General features: G+C 36.4%; 1 protein-coding gene across 3 annotated transcripts in view; it reads left to right on the top strand.

The window, feature by feature from the left end:
* The window catches only part of Lrch (Leucine-rich-repeats and calponin homology domain protein), a 380867-nt gene that overhangs the window by 102668 nt on the left and 257624 nt on the right, over nt 1–20575 (top strand). The window lies entirely within an intron of this gene.

Raw genomic sequence — 20575 nt, 5'->3', positions numbered from 1 at the left:
ATTGCATCAGCCATTTCTGTAAATACGGCTTTGGAAGGGTATACACGTTCAATAGTATCCTGTTTTGCGGAGGTGTAAGCATGGCTCCATATTGTCAGTTGATACCAAGAAAAAAAATTTAGGTGTTGCTCTGTCCCGGGAAGGGCTTTCTACTCGTGCTATCGCTGATAAAATAGGCTGTCAACAGTATTTCAGGTGCTAAAGCTAAAGCGTGAAACCGGTGATGTGAAGAGAAGACCTAGATCAGGCCGTAAGAGGGTGACTACGCTTTTCCAAGATCGATATTTGAAACGGCTATGCCTTCGTAATCGCCATGCTAGTGCTCCTGATCTAAAACTGGATTTTGAGATGGCCCCTGGTGTTGAAACAAGTGCACGAACTATCCATAGACGGCTTTCGGAATGTGGTCTTGCATGCCTGTCGGCCCAAGAAGAAGCCTTTGTTGGCCCAACAAATGAGGAAGAAGCGACTTGCTTGGGCTAAAACGCATGTTTAATAGACAAAAGAGTAATGGGACACCATCATCTTTTCTGACGAATCGAAATTCGACCTGCATGGCTCAGATGGGAAGCGATATGTCAGAAGACGAAAATCGGAGGCATGCCATCCTGACTGCATAACACCAACTGTAAAGTTGTCTGCCGGTCAGATGGTGTGCTGATACATAACAAGCAAAGGGGTAGGACGAATTAAGTTTATTAACGGAACGGTGAATGCAGAAACCTACACTGCTATCTTGGAGTGCTTGAAACCCGTTATTAGGGATCACCACACAGGCGTCCAAAACTGCATTTTTCAACAGGACTCAGCACCTTGCCACACAGCAAAATTGGTAAGTTTTTATGCTATTTATATTTAATGATGAATTTGTCTTCTTGTCTCACAAGGCTTAAAACATACACCAATGTTTTTCTCCTTTAAGGTGCAGTCATATCTCAGAAATGCTGGCATTAGTGTTGGACTGGTCCGGCAACAGTGTAGATTTGAACCCTATTGAAAATTGCTGGTACATAATGACTAAAATTGCTCAGAAGAAGCCAACAAGTAAGATTCAGCTGCAGGAGAGCATTGGAAGGGTGTGGTACTTACTTTTTTTACTTTTTACCACGACATTGGGCAACCGTATATAACTCTATGCCAGATCGTTGCAAGGCTGCAATTGCAGCTCGAGGAGGAACAACAAAAGATTGAGGACTTATTTTGCCGATTTACAGTACATAATACTATTACGTTAACTTTTCATTTCAGTTTGTACACGTAAATGCAATAAAAAATATTTGTTTGGTTGTCATGATTGCTATTTGCATGATTTCTCATATTTCCATTAATTATGGAAATATGAGAATACCCTTTGGGAAGATAGTTATGGCGATTAGGTATATCAGTCTTTTTTATTGGAGTATTTTTATTGGATTTCGTTCACAGAGATATATACATCTAACAAATGCATTTCGAACATTTCTTCAACCCACAATGCAGCGCAAAAAACATTTATTTGCAAAACTCACAAGTGATATAGTTTTTTTGTCTGCCACTGTATATACGCAATTTATTAATAAAAAAAAAAAAAAATAAATGCAGAAGGCATAATGTACTACGAACTTGTAATTTACTATAGAACTCTCAGTGTAAATACACAATCCTTCGTTCGTAGTAATAAACTACAGTAGTAGTGTGAACCGCATCGATTTAATTGTATATCATATTGTGACTGCTTTCACGAGTTAAAAGAATTTTTAAGGTGGAGCGAGGCCCTAAGCTGTAGCTTGTTTAGCTTATGTGTAAATTCGGCCCTGATTACCCCATCGACAGTTAATAGTAATATGGATGGAATGTTTGAAGCAGTTCTGTCGTTAGCAATGAAGTAAAGCTGTTTGGATGTTCAGTGAAATTAAAACCCCACATGATGTTTTTTTTAATAGTTTTTACTTGTGTAGTATTAAATAAGTGATTGAAGCAAATATTAATACAATGTAACCATTTTAAATGAGAACCTGTAAAATGCAAATAACTTGGAGTAAAAGAGTGCTAGGGACATGAAATTTGTAAGTTAATATTCTTTATTTTGTACATGATATCGCCATCTGCCACCCTGTAAAATTCAATGCGCATGTGCAGTGCAAGCAGCAAATGAAATGACGATTACTGTAGTGGAGCATATGTTCATAGTGGAACAGTTACTAAAGTAACAAAACAAGTACAGTATAATCTTTACTGTAAAGTAAGGAAGTATAATAAAGACATATATCGTTGGTACGATAGCTGATCATTACGGCAATTTGCTGAGGTTAACAAGAAATTCGGGTAAATCCTTCTATAAATAATAGAGAAAGATAAAAGGCGCATGGTATGGTAAGAAATTTGCATAAATTAAATTATAAGTAAAAAAACAATATAAACTAACATCCAAAAGACAAAGGCTACAATACAACCGTCAAAGCATAGAGGTCCGTATATTTACAGAACGCTAAGATGTGCCTAAATTAATCAGACTTAAAAGGAATTCTCCAATCAGGTTTGGATCCTTGGATCCGAGCACCAGTATTAAGCGTGTTCTTGGACCAGACTGCTCGAAGATTTGATGATGTAAATTATTAGGCCGCAGCGGAAGACAGAATCGTTTAAAACTATTCATCGTGATTTCTGTAGTCGATGTCATAAGGCACCATCAAATTCCGCGGTAAAGGAAGCGTGTGAAAGTATTCAGTGGGACTGAGAATGTGAACATTATGAGTGATAAACCTTGCTAGTTATGTACGCACATTGACAGGTGTGACTGAGAATCGTTTATCATGGGTTAGGGAGGGATTGGCAGCAGTTCCATGTAAGTCACTGCGGAGGCTTGCACAACAAAAAGGGAACGTCATGCAGCGGTGAGGAAATCGAATCTATTTCCGTACAAAGTACATGCTATTCCGCAGACTGTGAAAAACGAAGTCATTACTGTGGGTGACTACCAGCCATTAAAAAAAAAAAAAAAAAAAAGTTAGGCTGGCCTTTTTTCTCCAGTGAAACCTTGTTGCACCTGGCTAGGTAAGTAAACTTTCGGAATACTGTCCATTGTGTATGGAAAATCCCCATGGAACACATGAATCTCTCCCAAATCCTCTGAAGATTGGACTGTGATATGCAAAGACCCACCCCGGATTATTGGCCCATCTTTTTCACAGAAACTATAATCTCTTAGTGGTACGGTGATATAGGCCATGAATTACCGGAACACCTTTGAGGAGAAGGATATTGTCCCTCTTGTTCTGTATCGCATAATTTCTTTACTTTGTGGGCTTTACGACTGTGTCAAAGACGATGCCTACAACAGTAATTCACACTATATTGAAGAATTAAAAAGCAGCCTATCCAATGTCACTCCTAATACGCTGCAAACAGTATTTTCGAACATGCTTCGTCGTGATCAGTTATTGTTGGTCACGATGGCGATGATTTTCATCATTTTTATGAAAAATTAAGTGAACGTATGAGAATAAAGATTGTCACTTGTAAATTAAACTTTTATACTCTTTTACTTGAAGGTATTCGGATTATGGATTCTTAGTTTAAATAATCACCTTGTGCTACGAAAAGCAGCGTCTTTTCGACAATAGTACCATTAACAGTGTTCCCCCAGTCTGTGACTGAGCCATATACACTCAGTCAGATTTTATCTGACAATGACAATGTGTCTGCTGTTTTTAGCTTTTTAAATTCAATAAATATTTTTACTCGTATATAAAAGTGTTACATTTTTCTTTTATATATTTGCTATATCTTTTGACATAGTGACCTAACTAATTAGGTCACTGAAAGTTTTTAAAATTTTTTACAAATGATCTGGTCTTGGCGCATTATAGCCTTAGTAGCTAATGCGCCAATAAAACCAAACCAAACCCCCAGTCTGTTTGCACAGTATGCCATCTTGAATGGTCACTGTGTAGTTAGGGTTTGTGCCTTTAGCCGAAATGTGAGTTGTTTAGTTACTAATTGCCAGATTTAGAAAATTGATATGAAAAATATTCTGTTACGCATTTATTGCAGGAACTGAAGTCTCAGAAATTTGAGGCTCAATGTAGTTCTTAATATTAAGAGAAAGTAAAAAATCAAAAGCTCTCTCTCTCTCTCTCTCTCTCAATATAAAATTGAGATGCAATTTACTTACTCATAATGACACGTAAGGTAATTCTTGCAAAAAACAACGCACGGCACTAAATACTTTACGTTTTAATACCTTTTGTGTTTGGGAGTTCAATAAAGATTGTCAGGAGATTTTCTATTAAACCGGTCACTAGACAAATTGACATTTTTGCCACCTCTCAATACATTTTGGTAAGCCAGTTTGTAGAAGTCCTCTGACTGTCGTCAAACCACAACTCGGCAGCAGAAATCACCTCATCAGCACAAGTGTTTTCCACGAAGAAAGGACTTCGGGGCAGGAAAGAGGAAGAAATCCGACGGTGCAAGGTCTGGTGAATTAGCAGGATGCGGCAATATTTCAAACCCACATTCGTGGGAACACCTCACTGCAGCATGCGAGGAATGCGCGGGGGCATTATCGTGGAGCAGGCACACACCTTTTGGCAGTTTTCCCCGTCTTTTTTTTTTTTTTTTTTTTTTTCGAGCAGCACACAGCTTGAGGGGGAGGTTGGAATAATACTTCGCCGTCACAGTACAGCCCTATTGAAGGTCTGTTAGTTTTACACCACGCTGATCCCAAAAAACTGACAGCATCACTTTGCCAGCACTTGGTTGCAACTTTGCCTCTTGTGTGGGTGGGTGGCTTCCAATGTGTTTAGTTTCGGAATCATAATAATGGATCCAAGTTTCATCCATGGTGACTAGTCGTGGGAAAAAAAAAAAAAAACTGCTCATGTTTTTCCTGTCACATCGACAACATTTCATGTGCACATTATATGCTTTCCTTCTTCTGGTAAGGGGTTAAGTTTTGGAACCCATCTAGCAGATGCGTTACTCATATGCAGCTGTTGATGGATGATGTTCTCCACAGACCCTACCTTAGTTTGGAATTCTTTGACGCTAATGCACGCGGTAGCACTTGAATTAGTGCTAATGCGCTAATTCAAGCCTGTGACTACTAAATACGATAAATATTTGTATTGACGATTTATTGTAAACTCTACTGACTTGGTTGTCGTGGGACGATCTTTCAGAGTTAATACCTAAATTTTCGCAACACTCTTCTTGTTACTGCAGTTTCTGGGCTCCCTTCTTCATCATGCACTGAGGTTCTTCAACATTTGAATTGTTTATACCAGTTGTGCAACAACACCGTAACCTGGACAGTCTTGGAGAAGTAAACAGCGACCATTTCTTTGTGGATTGTTTTGGATGTTTTCCCTTGCAGAAAGAGGAACTGAATCATTGATTGGATAGGGCTTCAATTATTAATAATTACTATAGATTGGATAGGGCTTCAATTATTAATAAGGACTTCCCCTTTCTGTACTTTTAGCTAACATTAATTATCGCATACGGGTCCTCTGAATTTTTGGATCGGCCGACCCTGCTTTCGGTGACAATGCTAAGCCTGCCACGTGAAAATCTAAAACGCCAATGGAGCTGATATTCTGGCTCCACTTTTGTGTTAAGTGGGTAGAATGACGCTCTGTGATAACCAAACCCTCTGGTTGCACATTCACGGTCGCGGCCTAGTATTGGGTAATACGTACTAGGCGGTATACATTGGCGGGTATACCAATGTATACCAATGACTGGTATACATTGGCGAAACTACCACACCGCGAGGTCCGCCATCGCAATTTTTTTCAAAGTAAATTTTGTTTTTCCTGAGGCATAATTTGTTTCATTTATTGAGAGAAAACCTTTCCCTTGTTTCATTTATGACATGCACATTAATCAATATCGCAGAATTTCCAATCAAATTTATAGGACTTTCAGTCTATTTTCCTCTTTGGTCTATATAACATTGGCGATATTTGATTAATATTGCGGTCGATAATACTACCGATTAGAAGGAATAAATTTTAATAACTCAAAGAATTAATACATTAAAAAATAATAAAACTGTACGTGTTGTGGCGGCCGCACACTTGTAACTTTTTTTTTTTTTTTTTTTAATATGCATGCAAAGCTTCGGAATTAATTTTGCTGCTGATTGCTTTAAAGAATATATTTATTTAAGGTGAGAGGTGTACAGGTATTTCGGTGATTTGCTCGTGAATAAAGACAAAGGATTTTATTTATTATTATTATTTTTTTATTTATTTATTTTTGATGTTTTCAAAGTGAGCTGAAAACTGTCGCATACATCCATATGCCGCTTCAACCACAGGATGCCCAGACTGTTCTCCTAGAGGAGGCATTTTCCCAAAATCGCCGTATCATGGAGAAAATAGAAAGACCTTTATATCAACTCTTTCCCACCCCCATTGGTTTTTGTATTCTTTTCGTTTTCACGACATCAGACAACATTCGGCTGAATCTAAACTTTAAAATCGGTTCATTTACGCTCACTCTCAATTAAGAAGGAATCTTCCAAACAGTATAAGATCTCATTTTGTTCCCCTCCCCAAAGAAAACTGCTGAAATACAGAATGGTACTTGCGTGAGCAGAAACCAATTAATTCTCCTTGTAAAACAATTCGGTTCCGCATTACCATAAAACGTTATGACGCATAGTATTTCCGAAACCATAAAGTGCCCCTAATTGCAAGCATCTGTATAAAGATGCTAATTAATCATTCTGTAGTTTTCCAGACTTAACTGTTACATTTTTTCTTGGTTGATAAGATTTTGTAATTATGGAAAACAATGAAAATTCTGTTGAGATCCTTGAGCACTCTTCTGGAGTGGGTAATTAGACCGGGTGCCATTTCTATTAAGATTTTCGCGTAAGTTGTCGTAAGATAGCCAAAGCACGTGTTGTACTGATTGGAGGGGGAAAAAACCGTCTATATAAAACAGACTTATTTGGTTCTTGGTTACCTTTGTTCATATTATTAAACTTTTAAAAGATGTTTATCTAAATCATTATATTTCAAGAATTGCATCCATATTGTGTGGGGAAACTTCGAATCGATGACATTTTTTTTAATCTAGTTATAAGCTGTTGTCAATTCATCATTGTCCCGAAGAAAATTTGTAAGAGAGAAATTGTGAATAGTGTACATAAAGTAGAACTGAATGTAGAAGCAGAAGTTCACTTTCCCTGTGGGATCTCTTAATATTTTTAAATTATTGCCATCGATACCAACGGTTTATTCGTTTGATGAAGCTGTCAGCATATAACACTGTGATTTAACACTGGTTCTGTGATTTAAAAAAAAAAATAAAATAACTATCACTTCGGTTAAAGAGATCCTTGTGTGTAAAGAAATGTGTGCGTTTATATAGAATTATCGATGTAGAGGCCGCCATAGCCGAGTGGTCAAGTGCGCGGGTGCATAAGTACACGTGCCTTGAGCGACCCGGGTTCAAGCCCGTGACTGCTGAATACGGTGCTGTTTCTTGCATTCTCTCTACTTTCTGAGCCCCTCTGACCGTGTGGTCGTCCCGGAGTATAAACAGAAAATTTATTTTATTTAAATCAGGGGAGCCACAAACTTAGATCGGCCAGCCTCATTCCTTACCTTACAGTACTGGTAAGCTACTTGTGGGTTCTTTGCTTAATATGAAGTGATCGCATGAATAATTTTCATTCAAAATTTGTTATTACTTCATATTCCTCTATTCCAACCTTTGGAACACTAGCGTTAATATCGCCAGACAGTCTTGTTCATTAATTTGTCCAGACCTGAACTGTTTACGATAGCTCCTTTCTGAATGAAGTATTGTGTATGTGTGGAGGCTGTCTGCTTTTGAGGAATGTTCTCAAGCTGTGCATTTCCGTCCTGACGATGAGATTCAGTGTGGTATTAAAGCTACTAGGGTTGTACTCTACACAGCTACGTGGTGAGCACCGCTGGAAACAGTCTGCGAGTACTGCTGTGTAATTCATCGTTTTGAACAAGACTGCAGTAAATGTCTGTCATGGTTTTGTTTTCTTTCTTTCCTTTTTTTAACCTGCATTCTTCTGATCAATTTGTTGACACATTCGCTTTTTTCTTACATTTGATTTCCATTTGTTTCTTATTTACTGGAGAATTGCATTTGCCCCTGTGTCAGTAAATGGAGCGATTTCTAGTTGGAGTTTAACATAAAATTTAATATCAATTTTGGTTCTTATAAAGTGTTAGCCACTTTTAGGGATGAGCGTGGCCCGTGAGTTTAAGAATCTTTTTATAGAGTTGCAACTGCGTGAGTGTACGTATCTTATGCTATCAGCTACTTTTTCGTTGGGTATCATGTGTACCGTCATCAAACAGCTGGGTGCACTGCGTGACGAATGAAATTATACTTGGAAAAACAGGAGGAAGAAGGGTGTAAGCATTCATCTCTTCCTCGTTAAGGCCAACGTGTGCATTCCAGTCAACCCACAGATTACAAGTACACATGATACTTTCCCACTATCTCCTACAAAAATAGGAGGTGGATCCTAGCCGGGTGCTTTTAAAGAACGACAGGCAGTACACGCGTTCGAGTTTACTGGTTCGCGCTTACGTGACAATCTTATAATTATTTATCTTTTAAAACATCTCTGACTCTGTGTGCCACCCCTAGTATAAACAGAAAATTTATTTAGTTTATGGATATTTTGTTATAATCCCAACTCCTGAGCTTGAACCGCTGTGGAATGTTTCATTCCGGTTTCGTTATCATTAATTTTTTTGGAAGAAATTAATTTCCAGTTATTATCGAATCGTATGTATTGCACGATATACTCTTATTCATGCTTGAAATATCTATTGAATCCTGCCTCGAAGGAGGCAGAAGGATAGATTTTTCGCAGCGGACCCCTTTTAATAGTTAAAAATAATTTAAATAATAATTTACAATTTGAATGTATTAAATTTATTAAACACAAAGTTCCTGTTGGCGTGTAACAAGTTCGCAATAAAATCTGAATTCTGTTTTGTAGTTAGGTACATAGTGATATTCAGATGTAACTCTTTGAAACATAATAAATTGAGAATATTTTTTTTTTTTTTTTTTTTTATGAGAACCCCAAACACGAAAGGTATCAAAACCTATAGTACTTAGTACCGTGCATGGGTTGAAGGAAAAGTATGAGGAGAGGGGGATGCCGGAAACTTTGCTCTGGAGACTAAACTTGGCTTTCACCACTTCAAGCCTCCAATAAGCAAAGTGGTGGTATTTCACCGGTTGATGAAAGTCATCTACCACCTAACAACTAATGAGTCTCTGAGCTCATTAGTTGTAGTTTATATTCACAGTGGACAGCATTGCTTTGAAGTTCAACTCAACGGAAGAGATGGTCTTTAAATCGGTCTAGTTGTCGAGACTCAAGATGAAATTGCTTATAAGCATGTTAGTTAATGGAGTAATTGGGTATAATAAATTTACAGGCTTTTAACAGAGGAATGTGTATTCTTGTTTCAAACCCAACCAAAAGTTCAATATAACTTAGCCTTGAATGAAGTTCGATTATTTCAGACCTGCTGAAAATACACTGCTCCACAAAATTAACAGAACACGGAAAAACGTGGTGTAACTCCTGTAGCTTATGATGAAGCGGTACAAAATTTGGTATGGTGACGTACCATAGAATAACAATGAAATGAGGAGACAGCAAGAAACTTCGGACAGGTATAAGGGACATTTTTAAGGGTTGTATAAGAATTACCAAAAAGGTCTAAATTACAGAAGTAGATGCAAGATGCTCGAAAATATGGTCACATGACATCACTGCGTTGTACGATCTCCTCCAACTGCTAAATATGCCTCACAGGGGGTGAACAATGCTCGATACACTATTGCCCTTCGACTTGCAGTGCGACGCCCAACGGCGTCCTACATATGTTCGATCGGATTCAAGTCTGGTGATCGCTCTGGCCACGTCAGTCGTTGGATATGTTCAGTTTCAAGATATTCCTCCACCACTTGAGCTCTATGTGCAGTGGCGTTGAAGTGCATGAAAAGAAAATCTGAGCCAACAACACCCCTAAAAAGTCGCACGTAGGGTTCGAGGATCTGCTCTCGGTACCGTTGCGCAGTTACGGCATCCCTATCAAAAACGTGAAGAGGGGTGGGTCGTTGATCATTATTTCGCCACACACGAGAACACTGCCTCCACCGTAAGTGTCCCTTTCTCTAATGTTTAACGGATGGTATCGCATTCCTCGTTATCTCCAGATGAAATAACGTTTAGAATCTGTTTGTAGGCTAAAACGGGACTCAGAGAACAGAACAGAACTGAACTGTATCCCATTTGTCAGGGCACGTCACATGTTCATGGCACCAATTTCGACGAGCTCTGCTGTGGTTTGGAGTTAATAGGACACACCCCACTGGCTTCCCCTTGAATTGAGCCTTCTTAACATAGTCCTGTTGGAAATGTTTTCATCTGTGGCACAGCAACCTCAAGTGACAGTTGACGACGGAACATCGTATTGTTCCGTCTTGCTGTTAGAGCCAGATAGCGGTCTGTTCTGGTTGACGTAGCCCTCGGGCGACCTTGGCCCGCTTTTCTTGTAATGGTTCATGTCTCCTGAAACTGCTTCCATAGTGCCGAGACGACACTGCGTGACACATTAAGCCAACGTGCCACCTCTGCCTGCGACTACCCGGCTTCAAGTTGTCCAACGGCCGCTATCTCAAGGAATTGTCTAAGCCAGTGCTTCTCCAACTATCTGTGGTGAAGGACCAGTTTCTTTTATTTTCAATCCGTCGCGGACCGGCACTTCTGAAAAATACAAATCTCGCGGATCGGTAACATCCGCGACCAATTTCCAATTCGTCGCGGACCGGTAACAAACAGTTCATGTTCCTGTCAGCGGACCACGCGTTGAGTAGCACTGATCGAAACAACGGCGACTTGCCATCACGAGTACTGCAAATGTGGCTATATCACTGGGCAAGCAAAAAAAAAAAAAAAAACCAGGAATGAAGTGATGTGGTCGCAACCCCTGTTTTTATTAGGCATGAATAATTTGCGTAATGTGCGACTTTGTAAGGTGGTAGATCGATTTCTATTGGATACTCGGAATTTGCATGCCACAATGCCTATTATATCAAATATTCGCATTCGGTGACACTGTTCACAATAAAATATTAATGAAAAATATTTTGTTCTGTTAATTTTGTCGAGCAGTGTATTTGTTGTTTTATTTATACGCCAAAGTTAATTTATTAATTGTGGAGATACTTTCCCCCACCTTTGTAAATCATGCTCTTTTCCCCCGTAAATGAAAGATCAAACCAAACATTATATTTTATCTTGATATTTATTTTTGAAAGTCATGCTTCCTTGATCATATTGCATTGTACCTGAGTTTAGAATGCGTACGTGCAGTTTGTGTTTGATTTGGATTAAATTGCGATTTTGATTATCACAAGATCTGTGCACTGAATTCTGATTTTGTGTTCCATTGTCAGCATTAACATTTCCGGTTTTCAACCAACGGCCGTGACAAGCATAAAAACAAACTGCGCTATTATATTAAATATCAAAAAAAAAGAAAAGAAGTTTTACACAAAACGGAAAGAAGTCCAATACAGTAATAAGTCAGTGATGGGCATAATCGAATAACCGCTATAATCGATTACAGTATTGCCATTATTAAAATAGTCGATTATGAAATTTAAAAAAATCTAAATAAATGATTATAAATTATTTTAAAATTTCGTTTATTATTATTATTCGGCCTGTACGCAAATAGGAACGACTACCGTTCAATAAATTGCTGTATAATTCACGCAGCGCCGTGTTCTTTCATTCTTAGTATAAAATAAAGATGTAACAAATAAATAAAAAGTTTAAAGCTCTGTTAGTAAAAAAAAAAATCTAATACACAATTTTACATAACAGATAAGATTTTTGTAGTAGATTTTCATAATTTATAGACGTTTTTGCAGTTGGAATTTCAACTGGAAGCTGTTGACTAACTTTATATACGGGTATGCTAACGTATAGTCGAGTTCGCACACAACTGTGCTTTTAATTTTTGTTATAGTCGCAAAAGCATACGTGCACGTCGTTCTGGTATTAAAAAAAATAAGTACAGTAGTTTTAAATAGTTGCCTGACTTCGTCACTCATTTCGATTCAATACAGGTACAAAGGCGTCAGAGTAACGTTTCGTGGTCCGCAAAGAGACATCGTATGAGTGACTAATGCTGAATTTACTGTTGTATGAACGTAATTTGCAATTTGTTAAATACCCAAGTTGACCCTGTTTATCATTGTGGGCCACAGAGGGGGAAAAAAAAAAATCTTCGATACTAATTATGCTTAAATCTGGACCAAATTTCCTGCTGGAAATTTGGGAAAATGTGTATATTTTCTAGAAGAAGAAGAAAAAAAAAAAAAAAAGAGAAGCACATTAGAACGTTGTGTTAATAGTTGATCTACCAAATAACATTCTGCTCTCTTATCAAATTTTTTTTTTTTTTTTTTGTAATTCGCGAGGGGACACTGAGAAATGCACAGTGGACGCCGCTCATTGTGATCACTTTGGTACACAGCTTAATTGGTAGCAATAACCGTTGAAACAAGGACGCACTGTTTATTGACACAACGGAAATGCGTACATAAAAAAGGGTGGAAGAGCAGAAAGAAAACATTAAGCAATATAAAATATTTTGACTGTCTACTATTTTTTTGAGAAAATGAAACTGGAATCAACTGGAAACTAATATTTCTGGAAATCCTTACAAACCTTTAAAAACAAGTAAAGAAAAGATTAAAGTGAAGAATTAGAATAGGGTTAATGCTCTACTGTAAAGCAGATTGATAGAAATACAGATACAGTACTTTCTGTGACGGAGTAACAACATTGACAACCATACGAACTGCAAGAAGTAGCAGTAACAAGACACCAGTGTGTCGGAGATCAAGAACAAATCGGGATGTTACGTAATCACTTCCACTGCATGTGGGTAAACCGCGATAGGGAAAAAAAAAAAAAAAAAAAAAAAGCAATAACATAAACCGAACCGCGATTACAAAAAAAAAAAAAAAAAAAAAAATCACAATAAGCGGCGTGCACATGTGTTTGTGTACACACACAAATTATAGTTAAAAAAAAAAAAAAAAAAAAAAATGTAGTGCCTAAAAGAAACCTAAATAACTTTTTTTTTTTTTTCTCTTGCTTTGCAGCATAAACGTTTTATGATAATAATTTTAGGAGAAAATGACTTTTTTTTTTTTTTTTTTTTTAAAGCAAGACTAATAAAACAATAAAATAAAATTGCACTCGACATTTAAGAGACAAAAAAAAAAAAAATCATCAGTTGTAAACACGCCTTTGATGGCCTATGTTGACAGTTCAGCTTGCTTTGTTTTCTCCCTCGCATCTCTAAACAATATTTAAGATTTATGTTATGCGAAAATAATTGTTACGCTCTTATAAATGGATAATTTTCGCAGCATCCCATCACTCCATCGTGATATTTTAAAGAGCGAAGCACAAAGAACGTTCACAATAATTCTTGCTGATTAGTCAGTCATGTGGTCTTGAAATCTCATTGCCAAGCTATCTTTTAAATTATCACCACTCATACGTGAACCGGTCGTAAAAACTTCACCTCGAGCATTTACGTTTGTTCAAGCGCTCAGTGCATGAAATTTTAACTACTATCTTGACCTCTATATAACCCAATTCTTTTACATTAAATAGAAGGTATTTACAATGTATAGTAGGTTACCAAAAGTATCGTACCAGTAACCTCTAAGCACATTTTATGAAAATTGCTAGTTGCGTAAATACTTTGGAGAATATCCGGATAGTAAAGGCATAAATGAAGCTGCAGGGTTGTGTGTTTTTTATTTATTATTATTTTTTATTTTATAAGAGATACTGTGTGGTAATAATTTCCACGAATTTTAATTTGGATAGGTAGTGGTAGTGGGATGCTATTTGGTAGGATACATACCATACGACGGATTTGTGAGGTTCTCAACATTCCAAAATTGAACATAGGCAAGAAGACCACCTATTTTGCCAAAAAGATCTCCGAAATAGTTTTGTCCGGAGAAAACGCGCTCCAAATTGCTGAAGGAACGTCCAAGAGGTCTGGAACGTTCAGTTTCTGGTGCCAATGTACTTATAGTGAGCACCACTACTTTTTTTTTTTTTTTTTTTTTTAGTAGCATTAGCAACTAAGGCCATATTGCAGGAGCAGCAGCTACGCACTGCTGCTCCTGCCCACCTGGCTACTGAGGCGCCAGCACCACTACTGCTTTATAGTAAAAGTTTTGTACCTCTTTATAAAAAAATAGTGTAACTGTTTTTTTTTTTTTTGTTTTTTTTTTTTAAATTTCAGATGTTAACATATAAATTCATTCAGACAAGAACCAAGCATTGTTTTTCAAAACTGTAAAGAAATCCAGTCTGGTCCGCAAGAATGGTCATTTTTAATTGCTTATAGATTTAATTAAATCTCTCAGATTAAGTTTGTAAATGCACAAAGATATGAAAAGAGCAATCAAAAGTGTAGAAAGGCAAATTATAGTTTAATGTTAAGTTTCACTTATTCAGAGTAATTTGCAAATAGAGATAAATGATGCATTTTTATTTTCATATATTTTATTTTGTGTGAAACTGTACACTATTTTTATTATTTTTTTACAAGTATTAAATTTCTAAAACGGACTGAAGGCGCTGTTTTTAAACATATATTAAGAATTAATATATTTGTAGAAGAATAAGAGAAATTTACCTCCAATATGCTACGTAGAACACTTCCATATGATACTCTCCAGAAACTTAAAACGAATAAAAGATTAACGCAACACAATTACATCAAAAATCAATTGAAAATAATTAAAAATAAAACAATTAAATTAATTAAAAAGTTTAACGTAAATATTGAAAAAAAAAATCGTTTTTCAATGTTTATGTTAAACTTTTTAATTTTTAATTGTTTTCACTTGATTTTTTAATGTAATCTTTTTGCGTTAATCTTTTATTCATTTTAAATTTCTGGAGAGTATCATACGGACGTAGCATATTGAAGTAAATTTTTCTTATTCTTCTATAAATACAGTAAGCATCATAGCTCTGTTATATACTATTAAAAATTAATAGAATAATTATTCTTGGATGCTGTTCAGTATTTTAATTTTTTTAAATTTGAGTTTGGTATTTCAGTTTTATATTATTATTCTTGTGTGAAATTTTAAAGTTTCAGCTAGTTTTATTAATTCAATGTTGGAGCCATGTAGCATTTATTTTTGCATACGGTTTTTGTTAAAGGAAAGACTGTTGTTACCTATTCTTGGTAACTCGGACAGCGTCAACCCTTTCCCCCGTAGATGACACCGGTTCGAAGCTTATTGGCTTCTCATCGGTGGGTGAGTTACCTTGGTATTGCAATAAGGACAACTCAGTTTTGAAGTATAACTCCACTATATGAGAAATGTCTGATGGTGTGCAAATATATCAGACAGAGAGCATTTTAGGGCTAAGGCCTCATGTTGCATAGAAGTTTACTGATGTACAGGTTAGTGCAAGTGCACCATTTTAGTACACAGCAGCAAACTACTCAAGTATTTGTGTACGCAGGTGTAATACGCTTACTTTCAGTAACTTCAGTATTTTGCTGTGTACTAAAATGATGCACTTGAACTAACCTGTACGTCAGTCAACTTCTACAGCATGAGGTCACAAAATGCTCTTTGTCTGATATATTTGCACACCATCAGGTATCTCTAATATTGTGGAGTTATACTTAAACTGGGTTGTCATCATTGTTAACACTAGGGTACCTGCCTATCACCGAAGAGTGGCCAAATAGCCTCGAAACGGTGCCGTCTGGGAGGTGGTATCCGCCAAGAATAAGTGACAAGTCTTCTACATAGGTGAAGCGTTATTTATTCGAGGTAGTGCAATATCATGCAACTCATTGTGAAGGTATTCATAATGATATATATACATACACACACACACACTAAAACGATGCCAATTTAGCTACGCAGCATGAGGCCTTAGCCCTAAAATGTTTTTTGTCTGAGGAATTTAAGTTTTAATCACATTATATATATAAAAAGGGACGTAAGTTTTCAGTGATAAACTTGCAATCCGTCACGTTAAAAATTTAATCTGATCAATTAGGTTTTTATAATTTTTTCATTTTTTTATAATTAGTTCTGGGGGAAAAAATTAAGATGGGAGCATCTTGAAATCGGCCATCAAATAAAATATCACTGCGTTATGGTGCGCATATCATACCATTTAAACCAGAGAGTCATTATTCAGAATGGATTAAATGCAGAATATGACCAATTCGAGTAGGAGAGTTGACCTTGAGATAACGAGAAAGCATCTGTATTTAATAAATTACGAGTATTATTATTCTGCAAAGAAGATGGTTCTAGCCGTAACTAGGTATTCTGCGCACGGGGCACAATAAAGCTTGCGCCCCTTAGTGTCATAAAATTGCAGAATCATGTTGCGGTATTTCGAAGTGGGGGAAAAAAAAGTTATAATGAATAAATATCTGTTTATATATGCGCTCTGTATTTATTTATTATTAACTTTTTATTATTATTATTTTTTAAGTTACGTTTTTGCGCTGCTAGTATCACCGCTAGTATCTTTTACACCTGTCTTCCCTAAATTAGTTACAGCTCTGACCACAATAATAGAATTTGATCAGATGGTCAAATTTGTTCCAGCAAAACTAGTTTATGTGTAACAGGGGGAGGCAGGTGTAATAAGATAAATAAAATTCATGTTTTTATTTTTTAATATGTAAGTTTTCAAGGAACCGTGATCGACATGAATGGTCTTCAGCTGGTAGGTCCAAAAAACGTCGATTATCCTACCCCCATCATGGCGATCACGGCAGAAACCTCAACGAAACTATGAATGTAGTGGCTGTATTTTTTATTTGTTTTTTAATGGGTGCTATGGGGCTTTGCTTGCTAACCCTTGCGCACACTTTGCTACGTAAAGTGTAGAGGTATGACGGAGTAAGTCAAATCTTTTCTACGTAAAAGATACCTGTCGAAACGCACTGATTGATATCTAATCAGGAAATGGCAATGTAATTATTTGCTTGTGAACTTGTAGTGACGTATTTGCTCCTCCCACTTGTACCATGTGACCCGCATCCTTCTTCTCCCATTGGCTACCCCACTCTCCACCATGCAGAATTCTCAAAGTGGAATAAATATCACTATATAATTATTTTTCTGCATTTATGTAGGTCATTTAGGAAAAGGCATTTTGCTTCGGGTTCCATAATGCATGGGGAATATTGTTGCATCCGAAAGAGCAGGACTAAAAAAAAACATTTAATTAAAATATTTACAAACTATACAAATATTAAAATATTTGTAATAATATATTTAAATAATAAAGTAATTAAAGTACTAAACTATTTATAAATATACGAACTATATCGGGTCCCTTCATCAGCTAACATTACAGTGGAACATCAAATGATGCCTGGCGTAGTCACCTATTAGACAGTGAAGCACGTTCACGAGGTTGGTGAACGTTATGGAGGCAGTTGTCTTTCAATGGAAGACAACAATGTAATTACAATAGACTCTCGATTTTACAGGATAGTTGGTAAAACACAAATCCCGGATAATCGATTTCCCGGTTAATCCAAAAATACAAAAGTCCCCGACATATGTAAGAGATAGGTTCCAGGACTTTCCTATAGCTTTCCTATATTTTTTACGATATTGCGTATGGTTTGGTTACTATTCCAAAGAGATTTAAAACAGATGCACCGTTTTCAAACTTTTGAATAATTTCAAGTTTTTGTTTAACTGAAAATGCAACTCTTTTGCGTTTACCCACCATTTTCGCGATTTCTAAACAAAAAAAAAAAAAAAAAATTAGTCCTTTTGCGCTGCAACGGAACACAACAATCGACGTGACGAACTAAAACAAACTAAACATTTGGTTTTTTTTTTTTTTTTGAGCGGCGGATGTGAAGACAGCGGGAATTGCAAGATAATGGATACACATCTCCCAATAACGACTTAAAATGCCGCTTGTCGCTTATTTACGACTTGCAAATATATCTGTTTATACCTATTCCAGTTATTACTTGAATTTTTGATTTCTGATTGATTTTTTTTTAAATTTATTTATTTTTAATTTGGAGTCTTGAAGTGTCCCGGTTAATCCGATCCCGGTTAATCGAGTCTGCTGTATTTACCTACGCATTTGTAGTGACGTGTTTCCCCGCCCTCTTCTCCCATTGGCCCGAATAAATATCACCAGGTGGAAAGATTTTTTTTAATGTATAGAGAGATAATTAATAAGTGTATTAGATTAATCGTGCCCTCTTACCATCTCAAACAACGTTGGCTCCCTTCCTAATTTCCCTAAATATTGCTGGTCAATACATTGCAACACATTAATACAGCTATTAATACATAATGTGGTTCATATTAATAACTCGGCTATTATCTTAACTTATTAAGGTGTTGTTTTGTTTTTTCCTCTTCCATTCTATATGTCTCTGTCCATTCAGAATATTCCACTCTGAATGGGCAGATTGGATGGGCTAACTCAGATTTGATTTTGTTTAGACAGGTTCCAGAGCCTAGTTGTGCTGAAACGTGGGTTTTCATAACCTTAAGTTACTTAGCGTAAAATTTATATCATCCCCTCACTAAATTATATAGCCAGGAATCGACCTCGCCACTTTGGTTCAGAATCGGCTGGTATATTCTCCCTAGAAATACTAGGTCCAAATTCTTTTTTGATACCACTTGATAATGAGGTAGATAGACCCTAGATAGGTTTTTTTTCCAGGACTAACTATTACCTTATTAAGGCAGTTAATGTGTATCCATCACTGTTTCAGGTTTATACAAAGTACAAACTGACATCTACAAAATTTTGGGACCAGAATAATCTCACTTCCTCCCCCCCACCCCCACGTTGCATTTTGTATTACAGTCCAGTTATGTTATTATCTCTGTCATTTAAGTTTATATGTAAACTGAACCATTTCATTATAAACACTTACCCTTTTCATGAAATGGAGCGTGTCTTTAGTTTATATGTTCTTATCATGCGATATAAAACAGGTAGGCAGATACATAGGGATGCTGTATGTTGCAATTCAGTACGAGAATGAACAAAGGCGAAAAATTAAAATGACTTTGAACGTAGCATGGTAGTTGACTCAAGTTGCACGCTGCTATACGAGTATCACTGAAATTGCAACCCGACTGAGTGTTTTCACATACAACTCTTTGGAGATTATGGTACAATAACCAGTTATCTCGTTGATGCGAGAGGCCAACAGATGCCGGTAAGAGTTGTGAAGGATAACAGAAAGGATACGGTCAGTCGAATAGAACACATTGCAACATCATTTGACTTTATCTCATATTGTGTCTACCTTCACAACGAGATACACAATATAGCCACAATATGAGATAAAATCGAATGACCCCGCTACACTACTTATATAGTTAAATTTATGGGTAAACTATGGTGTATTTACACCGATATTATATAGTTAATTTCACCCATAACATATTATGCATTTAGTCTTCAAAATATTCATAACTTTAATATTTGTTTGTATTTTAATAGGGATCTGCAGTTGTTATTTATTAGATTGTTTATTGTGCCCCGTATATTATTTCATGTTCTCTATAAACCCCCTTTAGACTTTGTCGTCAATGATATGTATGGCTGGATTGCCTTTGGAAATCATTCACACACAAATAACTTTATTTTTAATATATTTTGAACATCGGCCAGGATTATTCTGTAATTGAAGAATAATTTCCTTTACTATTCTTGTATTAATGAATCATTAAATTAATTTGTTAAAATAAATCACATATTGCAAATTGTTAGTGTGGTATCTAAATGATTATTGATTTCAAGAACTAAATGAAACGTTGGAAGTACGTTTCATCTTGACACGCAGCTTTACTTCTGCTTTGTCTACTCAGAAATTAATTTCCAACCATTCCTTCGAGTGGTCGCCATCTGTTCGGGTAAACTCTTTGCTCACCTGCCAGTGCATACTTGATATAAATCTACTTACGATATCATCCCGGTCTCCTGGAAACAACGTTTACTTAGTCTTTCTTGAGTTACGACCATCTGTTATGTCAAATTTTAGGCCGTCATCGATCGATCCCAACACATCTTTCTCTATTCAAGCACAGCATCGATTTTTTTTTAAGTTTTTCAAAAGCTTTTTGCTCCTTTAGGAAGTTAATTATTTTATTCCATTTATTTTTCTTACCTCTTCACACTACAGTTAATTCTCACGCCCCAATTGGAAATTACAGTTCCTCCATGTGTACGTGCACTTCTGGTGCACAGTGCATTTTCTATGTAAACAATTACAGATGTAGTTCATATGGGGCGAGTTTGAAGTAGTGTACCTGATTATAATTTCAGGGTCAGATTTTAGTGTTTTATTCTGCTTGGTTTTCCACATTTTGTTTTCTTCATTCTCTACTTTTTCTTTTTCTTCATTCTCCAAACATTGCAGTGCGGATAATAAATTCTCTTTATCGATGTTTCTAAGAGTAGCAGACGTATCCT

Source organism: Mastigoproctus giganteus, chromosome 6 (genome assembly GCF_048544385.1).
Source record: "Mastigoproctus giganteus isolate SK-2022 chromosome 6, ASM4854438v1, whole genome shotgun sequence".
Classification (NCBI taxonomy): domain Eukaryota; kingdom Metazoa; phylum Arthropoda; class Arachnida; order Uropygi; family Thelyphonidae; genus Mastigoproctus; species Mastigoproctus giganteus.
Note: the sequence above shows the minus strand (reverse complement) of the source record. Positions and strands in the feature narration are given on the sequence as shown.